Here is a 12,036-nt window from a genome sequence, read left to right on the forward strand (position 1 = left end):
TGTTCATGTAATTGGTATGCGAAGACTTAGGGACTTGCAGGTGTCAGGGGGAGTCTGTTCTTGAGATATCCTTATTTTAATGACATCACATTATGCTATCTTTTTTTGTGAGTATATGTTTCAGGATCTCATCAAAGATTTTATGAAGAACTTTTGAAGGAGAATCTTTTAAGACGATAGAGCTTTCCGGACAATCCTGAAGATGATTCTACATGGTCAAGCATAGATTAGGGGAAGTGTTAAAAATAATTCTGTAATTAGGAGAAAATCTCCCCTTGCCCAAAACCGTCGTTGCGGTTTGTCCCGCAACCGACGCCTCCCTTCGATCCCTAGAACCGACGCCAGCTCGAGGGATGTCGTGTCTATTCGGGACATATAAAAGGGGCATGTAACCATCGATTAAGAGACTCGATCACTTTTGATTCGAAAACAGTAGCCTCGCTCGCGCGCAAGCCGGTCCCATCTGGGCTCCTCCCGGCGCGGGGCTGCCCCTAATGCTCGCTTAAAGCGAGAAATAGGAGTGCCCGTTGGGGATGCAGCGAGCAGCATATCCTGAGAAGTAGGCCCATAGAACCCAGATAACAATATACCCTGAGAATTAGGCCCAGTGTTTCTGCCCCTCGATGGCCCTGTTCTTGCTCGTGTCGCCGCCATCGCCGGTTGTTCCTCGTCGCGTCCCTGCCGCCTCAAGCTTTGGCCATTGACCTTCAGAATTTCTGCGATCTGTACTTTTTGTCGTAGCTCCTGAGTCATTGCGTACAGATCTGACCTGCAGCCCACGGTGGTGGTCACATCGATCTTCGGCTCTTGTAAACCACAGTTGGACCTCATGCCTCATATCTTCTTCGCTTCCTCAAATTGGAGAATTATCGCCTGATCATTCTTCGTTGAAAAAGCAAATCCTTAATAAGGGTTTCTTCTCTTGCGAAGCGCACTTTAGTATGTGCTTTTATATGACAGTTACGTACATTGCTATGTTGGTGTTTCGTTTTTTTTTGGATTATTGCTGCTGGAACCCTTAAGGGTTTTCTCACAAGCTCATTTTCTTTGATGGTGCTTGAATGGAGATACTTACGGTACTACTCCCTCCGTCTCATAATGTAAAAAGTCCTATTTTAGTGTCAAAAAACATCTTACATTATGGGGCGGAGGGAGTAGTTCCTAACTGATATTACCAAGAATTCGTGTCCATTCACTAGTATAAAAAGGGTCAACCGTGAAGCACATTAGTGCCGGTTTGTATTAGAGCCGGCACAAATGTATACATCAGTGCCGGTTCCAACGGCTAGCCGGGCCTCTCTCATTAGTACCGGTTCGTGGCTAACCTTTAGCACCGGTTCGTGCCACGAACCGGTACTAATGAGGGTGGTGGCAGGATGTTGTCAGTCTGGGCCCCCTCCAGCACCTTTAGTACCGGTTCGTGCCACGAACCGGTACTATAGGTCCTCCTGCATATAAACCCTTCGTCCAGCTCGCTCTGTTCTTCCCCCTTTCCCCTCTCCTCTCCTCTCTGTTCTTCCTCTTCTCCCCTCGAGCTCATCACACATTTTGCCCAAAATTTGTCAAGATTTGAAGGCCCCCATCCATTCAAGTGATCACAAAGGTTAGCAACTTTGTTCTTTCATCTCTCATTGCTAGATTAGCTCTTGCAATGCTTTATATAGTTATTAATTTGTGAGTTTAGTAATTTGGGAGGAAATATATATATATGTGCTAGTATTTGATTTATATGCAATTTGAGGTCAAAATAACACTTAGTTTGCATATGTAGGTGTGGTTTACTTAGTGCCTTCTAAATCTCCGTCGTAACCACCGTCGATCGCCCGCACCGTCCCGTCGCCGGCACCACCTTGTGGTGAGCCTCTTGTTCATGAAATTTTATATAAAAAATTGATGTTTGTGTGATTTGGATATATAGTTACTCGTATAATAATTATCTTACCCGTACGTTGTTTGTTATACATAGTGCCATGGTTTTGATATCCGTCCCCGTCGGCCCTCGTCCTTGTTATGATTCAGATGTGGTATATTCTCTTTTAAAACTATTTGTTGCATTTCGTGTTTATGACAAATTATGCCCATCAAGTTGACATAGATATTTTTATCTAGGAGGTATGTGAACCGGAAATTCCAACCGACCCTATTGTCGAGAGGTTAAATTTAGTTGAAAGAGAAAACGAGTACTTGAAAGAAAAATTGAAAAGAATTGAGGGGGAGAAGATGGAATTGGAGTTGCATGTTGCCGATGTCGTCGATGATCACAAGATCAAGATGAAGAAAATGCGCTTGAAGATTAGAAAGATTAGAAAATATGCCATCGATAGTGAGGCTTGATACCATTATGCTGTTGGATCAATTGTTACCTTAGTTGCGATCTTGATCGCATTTGTTGTTGCATTTAAATGCTTTAGCTAGAGAGTTATTTGTTTGTTGCATTTAAGTGTTGTATGAACTTTATGTATGAACTTGTATTAATTTGGTCTATTCGGTGTTGTGTAATGAAGATGAGCCGACAATGGATGTATGATGACCGATGCTCTCCCCAGTTCATTGAGGGCGTGCATACTTTTCTGCTTGCGGCTGAGGCAAACAAGCGGGCGGATGGTTTTATGCCTTGTCCATGTGCTGGCTGTAAGAATGGTCGCAATTACTCTATGTCAAGAACCATTCACATCCACCTGTTTGAGTCCGGTTTCATGCCCCACTATAATGTTTGGACCAAGCACGGAGAAAGAGGGGTTATGATGGAAGACAATGAAGAAGAAGAGGATGACGACAGCTATCCTGGCCATGGGTTCCCTGAATACGATGATACAACAATGGGGGAAGAAGCTGAGCCGGTAATGCGGGAAGAATCTGAAGAAGAGGCATCAGATGAGCCCGTTGATGATCTAGGTCGGGCCATTGCCGATGCAAAGAGAAACTGCGCAAGTGATTTGGAGAAGAACAAGTTGCAGCGCATGTTAGAGGAGCACAAAAAATTGTTGTACCCGAATTGCGTAGGTGACAAGAAAAAGCTGGGCACCACACTGGAATTGCTGCAATGGAAGGCAGAGAATGGTGTATCTGACATGGGATTTGGAAAGTTGCTGGTAATGATAAAGGATATGCTTCCAAAGGATAACGAATTGCCCGAGAGTACGTACGAAGCAAAGAAGGCTGTCTGCCCTCTAGGGTTAGAGGTGCAGAAGATACATGCATGCCCTAATGATTGCATCCTCTACCGCGGTGAGTACGAGGATTTGAACGCTTGCCCAGTATGTGGTGCATTGCGCTATAAGATCAACCGCGATGAGCATGGTGATGTCGAGGGCGAGCGCCCCAGAAAGAAGATTCCTGCCAAGGTGATGTGGTATTCTCCTATAATACCACGGTTGAAACGTTTGTTCCAAAACAAAGAGCATGCCAAGGCGATGCGATGGCACAGAGAAGACCGTAAGAAAGACGGAAAGTTGAGAGTACCCGCTGACGGGTCGCAGTGGAGAAAAATCGAAAGAAAGTACGGGAAGGAGTTTGCAGATGACTCAAGGAGCGTATGGTTTGGTCTAAGCGCAGATGGCATTAATCCTTTTGGGGAGCAGAGCAGCAACCATAGCACCTGGCCTGTGACTCTATGTTTGTATAACCTTCCTCCTTGGTTGTGCATGAAGCGGAAGTTCATTATGATGCCAGTGCTCATCCAAGGCCCTAAGCAACCCGGCAACGACATTGATGTGTACCTAAGGCCATTAGTTGAAGAACTCTTACAACTGTGGAATGGAACAGGTGTACGTGTGTGGGATGAGCACATGGGGGAAGAATTTGACCTAAAGGTGTTGCTGTTCGTGACCATCAATGATTGGCCAGCTCTCAGTAACCTATCAGGACAGACAAACAAGGGATACAGCGGATGCACGCACTGTTTGGATGATACCGACAGTATATATTTGAATAGTTGTAAGAAGAATGTGTACCTGGGACATTATTGATTTCTTCCGAGCAGGCATCCCGTAAGAAAGAAAGGCAAGCATTTCAAAGGTGAGGCGGATCACCGGACGAAGCCTCGCCACCGTACTGGTGCTGATGTACATGATATGGTCAAGGATTTGAAGGTGATATTTGGAAAGGGTCCTGGCGGACAACCTGTTCCGAAGGACGCTGACGGACGCGCACCCATGTGGAAGAAGAAATCTATATTTTGGGACCTGCCATATTGGAAAGACCTAGAGGTCCGCTCCGCAATCGACGTGATGCACGTGACGAAGAATCTTTGCATGACCCTGCTTGGCTTCTTGGGCGTGTATGGGAAGACAAAAGATACACCTGAGGCACGGGAGGACCAGCAACGTATGCACGGAGAAGACGACATACATCAGGGTCATGCAAGCTACGCTTTTACCAAAGAAGAGAAGGAAATCTTCTTTGAATGCCTGCTCAGTATTAAGGTACCGTATGGCTTCTCGTCGAATATAAAGGGAATAATAAGCATGGCAGAGAAAAAGTTCCAGAACCTAAAGTCTCATGACTGCCACGTGATTATGACGCAACTGCTTCCGGTTGCATTGAGGGGGCTTCTACCGGAAAACGTTCGATTAGCCATTGTGAAGCTATGTGCATTTCTCAATGCAATCTCTCAGAAGGTAATCGATCCAGAAATCATACCAAGGTTACAGAATGATTTGGTGCAATGTCTTGTCAGTTTCGAGTTGGTGTTCCCACCATACTTCTTCAACATCATGACGCACGTCCTAGTTCACCTATGCGAAGAGATTAACGTTTTGGGTCCTGTATTTCTACACAATATGTTCCCCTTTGAGAGGTTCATGGGAGTCTTAAAGAAATATGTTCATAACCGTGCTAGGCCAGAAGGAAGCATCTCCAAGGGCCATCAAAATGAGGAGGTCATTGAGTTTTGTATTGACTTTATTCCTGACCTTAAGCCGATTGGTGTTCCTGAATCGCGGCATAAGGGCAGACTGGATGGAAAAGGCACGCTAGGAGGGGAACAAATAATATGTATGGAAGGACATTCTCTCACTGAAGCACACTACACAGTTCTACAGAATTTCGCCTTGGTGGCTCCGTATATGGATGAACACAAGAATTTGCTACGCTCCAAACACCCGGAGCGGTCTGATGACTGGATTACACGTGAACAAACCAGGAGTTTCGCCAGCTGGTTGCAGACACGTACCATGCATCACACCTCTATTGAAGATGACATGTACTTGCTGTCCCAGTTACCATCTTAGAATATAATGACTTTCAAAGGGTACGAGATAAATGGTAATACATTTTACACGATCGCCCAAGATAAGAAGAGCACCAACCAAAACAGTGGTGTCCGCTTTGATGCAGAAACCAAGACGGGAAAGGAAACATATTATGGTTATATACAGGACATATGGGAACTTGACTATCGACATGGTTTAAAGGTCCCTTTGTTTCGGTGCAAATGGGCCAATATGACACGAGGCGGGGTAACGGAAGACCCGCAGTACGGAATGACAACAGTGGATCTCAACAATCTTGCGTATGCAGACGAACCATTCGTCCTAGCCAATGATATGGCACAGGTTTTCTATGTGAAGGACATGTCTACCAAGCCAAGAAAAAGAAAAAAGATAAGGAAGCGAATGCATCGTACGATGAGCCAAAGCGGCACATAGTTCTTTCTGGGAAGAGAAACATCGTGGGAGTGGATGACAAGACAGACAAGTCAGAAGATTATGAAAAGTTTGATGAAATTGCTCCATTCACAGTGAATATTGACCCGAGCATCCCGTTAAATGATGAAGATTTTCCATGGTTACGGCGCAAAGGGACACACGCGAAGAAAAAGTTTCACACCTAAAGATCTGGGATGTGATCGGCTTCACTATCATTACTTTCTTCTGTGTTTCACACCCAGGAGAGAATGTCTGTAATAGTTAGAGTAGTTATGTGTTTTGGCATTTGAAACGCGAAGAAATTTTATGTGCAAACAAATTCTTTTCATGCATTTACTGATTTTTTTTCCAGCTAAATGACCCTGAAATTGAAAAGCAATTCAAATGAATTCAGAAAAGGTTGAAAGTTGGCATGGTATCATAATTTCATACAAATAGCATGTGCAAAAAAGTAGAGAGGGTTACGGCAAAAACTGGATGCACTTCGTGTATAAAATGGACAATCTCTTTCGAAGTATCAGGGTTTCCGACGAAAACTGAACTGTTACAAAGGCATTTCATTTTTTAAATAACCTAAGCATTACTAAATTGAATATAATGATAAAACACACTAATATTAAACATAAGAAAAAAGAATCACTGAAAAAACTTTTTTCAAAGTTAAGTTATTCACAAACTAGTGATTCACACAAATTTCAAATAATTCAAAATTTAAACTATTCAAATTTGAAATCTACCGGCACTAACAGAAAGTTTGTAATTTTTTGTACCTAAAGCAAAAATATTCACAAAGAAGCACTAAATACAGCAAAAAAAACAACTCAAAAATAAATAAAACAAGAAAATAAAGCAAAAAAAATTAAGAAAAAAATTAAGAAAAAAAAGCCCGCCTACTGGGCCAAAGCGGCCTGCATACGACTAGCGACACAACCTTTCGTTGGGCCAGGATGCAGGCCCGCGAAGGCCCAGTAGGCCCACTAGGTGAAGAGGACAGGTAGGCCCAGTAGGCCTGGTTAGGAGAGGAGCTCGAGAGAGCTACCGCACTGGGGCTTGTAAACCAGTGTGGTAGCCCCTCGACTAGCGAGGTGGGACTAAACTTGCCGCACCGCACCTGCGCCAACGCACCCCCTTTAGTACCGGGTCGTGGCACAAACCGGTACTAAAGGGGGGGCCTTTAGTACCGGTTTGTGCCACCACCCGGTACTAAAGGGGGTCGCTTCCCGCCGCTTGGCCTGGCCAAAACAGGCCTTTAGTACCGGTTGGTGGCTCCAACCGGTACTAAAGGTGCCTTCTATATATACAACAGCTACGAAAATTTCAGTTTCCCTCTGTTTGTTCCTCTGTTCCGTCGTCTCCGTCGCCGTCGCCGCCGCCCTCGATCGTCTCCGTTGTCGCTCGTCTCCGTCGCCGCCCCCGTCCCTGTCGCCGCCCTCGTCTCCGTCGCCGCCCCGGGCCCGTCCCCGTCGCGCCGTCCCCGTCCCCGTCGCGCCGTCCCCGCCGTCGCCGCCCCGACCGTCGTCTCGCCGTCGCCTCGCCTCGCCGTCGCCGTCGCCCGCTGTGAGCCCTCCGGCCCCGAGCCCGTACACACACACACACAAGCATGTTTAATTAGTTTAGATAATTAGTCTTTAATTAGTTTAGATTATTTAGATTATTATTTTGTATGTTTAATTAGTTTAGATAATTAGTGTTTAATTAGTACACACACACACGTATTTTGTATGTTTAATTAGTTTAGATTATTTAGATTATTATTTTTTCACTATTATATATGTATGAATGCATGTTAGATGGATATAATTAGTGTTTAATTAGTATGGAAAAATTTTATATAATGTTGTTTTTCAGTTTTTTAATGGATGTATGTAAGTTGTGTTTTCTGTTTTTAGTGTTAGATGTTTAATTATATGAAATAGTATATAGATTTTTGACATATGCAATGATAGCATATTTAGTGTTATATAGAAATGTTAGAAATTTTAGTTATCAAAATCCAATCATTAAAAAAATGTTACTTTTTGCGGGCATATAGCTAGTATTTGTTCTCAACGATGCCCGGCCCGCATCCTCGCCGTCGACCCGTCCACGACGACGTCCAGCCGACCCATGTCCGGGACTGGGCTCTGCCGAGCTGGCACTGGGAGGTGCTGCCTGGAGGGGCGCGCCGCTTGATGAGGAACCCGGCCCGGGTCCCGTCGTCGACCCTGATCTCGTTTGGTGGCGTTCGCGTGGGCCAGTTTCGGTGCGGAGGAACCCGGCCCCGCCGGAGGTGGTACGTCGCCGTGTCAGGGAGGAGGACGAGCACGTCCATCGCTACATGGTTGCATTAGAGGGCGGCAGGTTCTCCAATACCTGGCAGTATCTTCGGGGATCTCACTTCAGCTATGATCCTGTGAGGGTTCCTTCTCTTTGGGTGTCCACCGCCCGCGCCGCAGGAACCGCGAGTGTCCTAGATTCTTCTGTAGTATTCGATCTTTAATTAGCTACCTAGCCAGTGATGTACTATTCAATATTATATATTATTTGAGATGATGTATTCAAGATTATATCTATTATTCTAGACGATGTATTCGAGATTATATCTATTATTCGAGACGATGTAATTTGAATACTAAATTATTTTATATTTCTTTTGGATTAGTTAAATAAAAGCTATGGCAGACAATACCGACACAGAGGGAGAACAGACCATGTTCGATATGATACGCGGGCCAGATGATGATCAGAATAAAGAAGATTATGACGGCTCCGAATTTCTAAACAACACCGGAGAGGGTGATATGATATTCGATCGCGACGACTGAATTGATGAAGTCATGAACTATGGTTATGACGATGACGAAGAACATGTTGATCCTGAAACAACAAAGACCGGCGAGGTATATATATTTATATAAGCAGGTATCTGATGATCATCACATATTTTAAATGACTTGTAGATATATTAATGAATCGATCTTTGTTCTTTCAGCCATCCGGATCGAGCAAATCTTCAGGCAAAAGGACGAAACAAGGCCCGAACAAAAAGTTGAAGGAGGGCGTAAAGTACAATATCGAGGCAGTCAAACCTAATGGCGAACCATTAGCGCCTAAGAAGATTGCGGACAAGTTCGTTCGTCAGTGCGGAGTTCTTGTGAAGGACCAACTCCCGATCTCCCTTCAAGAATGGAGAGAGCCAGCAAAAGACAAAAGACAAAAAGACAAAGAGGACGCTGCTCCACGTCCAGATGTTACTTTTGTCGACAAGAATCAAAAAGATCTACTTTGGGATACTCTCATGGAACATTTCACCCTACCAGATCATTTCACAGAAGCAGATGTGCAGAAAGTCAAGGACGCTGCTCTTAGGAAGATGGCGGTTGCATTCAAGAACCACAAGAATCGTGAATGGGACAAGTACGTCAAGGGAGGAAGGAAGACTCCAGTATTCGAGGGAACACTAGAGAACCAACGTGCTCATTGGGACGATTTCGTGAAATTCAAGGATTCGGAATTAGCTAAGGAATGGTCGAGAATAAACAAGAAGAATGCCGAAAAAGGGATAAGTTCCATAAGCTGGGGCCAGGTGGCTATGCGGTGGCAATGCCTAAGTGGGATAAGTCTGAGAAAGAGATGGAGGATGCAGGTGTCACTCCGGTTACTAAGAGCTGCCCCCCCAGGTGCAGGACTTGGTTCTATGCGCATGGGGGGGAGTTGGACCCAAAGACAGGCAATGTTTCGATGATTGAAACCCGATTCCAGCGGGCTATGCTCGTGTCTTGGTTGATGAGGTGGTGGACCCACCATATTCGGAGCTACAGCTTGACATTCCTGGAGGTGACGGCGAGTGCTTTCTCGGAGAGGCCAAACATCGTATCATCTTATGGAAAAAGGATTGCATCATCTTTCGAAGGCCACCGACACCACGTCAGCCGACTCCTCGTCGAAGTCCGCCATCGAGTCAGCAGTCTCCCGCTCCTGCAAGTCCACCAAGTCCGGCAAAGTGTCAGGCCACTCCTCCTCCAAGTCCGGCAAAGTGTCAGGCCACTCCTCCTCCTCCAAGTCCGCCACAGCGTCAGACGTCCACTCCTCCTCCAAGTCCGGCACAACCTCAGGCCACTCCTCCTCGTCCAACTTAGCCCCGTCAGCCGTCTCCGCCGCCTCAGCAATCGCAGAAGAGACACCCCGCAGCTATGGTGCGTAGCGGTACGAGTCGAGGTAGTACAGGAAGTACAGGCGGAGGCAAGCGATATAAATATGGTCCAAGCCTCACGCCTCTTCCGCGGAGGGCTTATGACAGGTCCGAGGAGGAAATCGCAGCCATATCGAAGGCCGAGGTGGAAGCCCATTTTGCACCGAAACCGCCACCGCCGCCAAGGGAGAAAGTGCCTGAGGAAAAGATTGACCACTTCATTAGTATGGCTCAACCACCAGCTCCCAAGCCTGTTGACACAGACTATGAGCGCCACATCAGGAAGTTAAATCGAGCACGTCTACAAAAGGAGGCGAGCACGTCTACATCGGGATCGAGCAAACAACAAGCAGCTGACAAAAATGCGGGAAAACCATTCCCCAGCTAGGAGAACAGGCGGCGCAATCGATCTCCTCGCTTGTTGTGCCAACAACACATGACAGTACGCGCGCCCAATATTATTGTGGGCAAACAGTGCACGTTCCCGAGGTGGGCAATGTGGTAATAACGGAGGAGCATATAATGCAGGCTGAAGTTCTCAACATCACTGTTGGACAACTCCTCGAGATCGAGCCCATGCCTGTGCTTAGAGAGGATGAAATAAAACGGAAATATGTCCGAGGCCAACCTTTGGTCGCGCCAGACAAGGTCAAGAACCTCCCAACGAGAATGTATGAATTGCATCAATGGTACATGAACATTACCAACATTTCAGATCGATTTTCCCTCATGGTGAATGTCAAGGAGGAACATTACTTCCATGAGAAAGCTCTGTCCGTTGAGTATTCTGAACTGTTTCAGTTATACAATCAAGACGCACTCGACAAATCTATCGTCAGTTGCTATTGTCTGTAAGTGATTTCTTTCTGTAATTTAAGTCTCAAGCTAGCTGTAGTGATCCTTTTGATCAATCATTACCTGTAATTATCCTCACTATATTCTTTTCTGTGGTATTATGCAGGATGAAAATGTATGAAATGAGAAAAGGTGGACGCTTTGGCATTGGGTTCATTGACCCAAACACCGTTAATGAATACACATGGCTAATGAATCCACGTCAGCAAAAGGACGTAGAGGACAACATGCTAGAGTTCTTGAAGCGCCTCAAATACAATGAAGATATACTACTTCCTTACAACTTCCGGTAAGTCACACTGTCTTGTACTACAAATTCTCTGTTTTTGCCTACTAGCTAGCTACATGTTTTTGCTTACATATGCCCGCTTAATTAAGACATGCAAACGTGTGTGCATGCAGATTTCACTGGGTCTTGTGTATCATTAAAGTTGACGACAGAACAGTTGAAATACTGGACTCACTACTCAAAGCAAAAACTGACTATAACATCTTGTTTGGGATAGTCAACAGGTAATTTAATTTAATCATTATTAACTATATATCTCGGCCTATTTAGTTCGTCATTTCATGATATGAACTATTTAATAACCCCTTTATTCATTTTCTTTGTCGGCGGGGCAGGGCTTGGGCATGGTTCATCAAGGTCACGGAAGATGAATGGAAACCAAAGCTTAAATGGTTTCGATCCAAGGTAAGTAATTAAGTAGTACTAGCTAGCTAGCTAGCTGCCATCTCTTTAATTATCATGCTTGATTAATTATTATCTAATCAAATTCCATTCTCGTAAAGACCTTGAAGCAGGCGCAGGGGACTGATCTGTGTGCATTCTGCGTTTGCGAGAACATTCGCATGATGGCGTCTGAAAGGAGCAGATCTCAAAGACAGGAATGGGTACGCTTGTCAGAACACTATTCACAATTTTTACACCATTATCGATATCTAGTCTCACACAAACTAATACACATGCATATTGATCTCCTTCTTAACAGTTCAAAGAGGTGCGGGAGAAGCTCCTAGAAACGGAGCGCGTAGAAGCACTTCAAGAGGAAATAGCGGGATTTTTGCTCGACCAGGTCATAAATCCGAAGGGAGAATACTATTACCCGCTACCGCCCCCATGAAAACCACTTTCAATTGTCATCGTGCTCCGAAGGCACCAATTAGGCTAATGCCACTGGCTCCGAAGGCAACATGCATACGTAGGAGAAATTGTATATAGCTATACATGTGTGTATGTGTGAATTAATTAATATGGTGGTTTGTGAGACATTGATGATATATATATATATATATATATATATATATATATATATATATATATATATATATATATATATATATATATATATATATATATAT

This window comes from Triticum dicoccoides, chromosome 1B, assembly GCF_002162155.2.
Source record: "Triticum dicoccoides isolate Atlit2015 ecotype Zavitan chromosome 1B, WEW_v2.0, whole genome shotgun sequence".
Taxonomy (NCBI): domain Eukaryota; kingdom Viridiplantae; phylum Streptophyta; class Magnoliopsida; order Poales; family Poaceae; genus Triticum; species Triticum dicoccoides.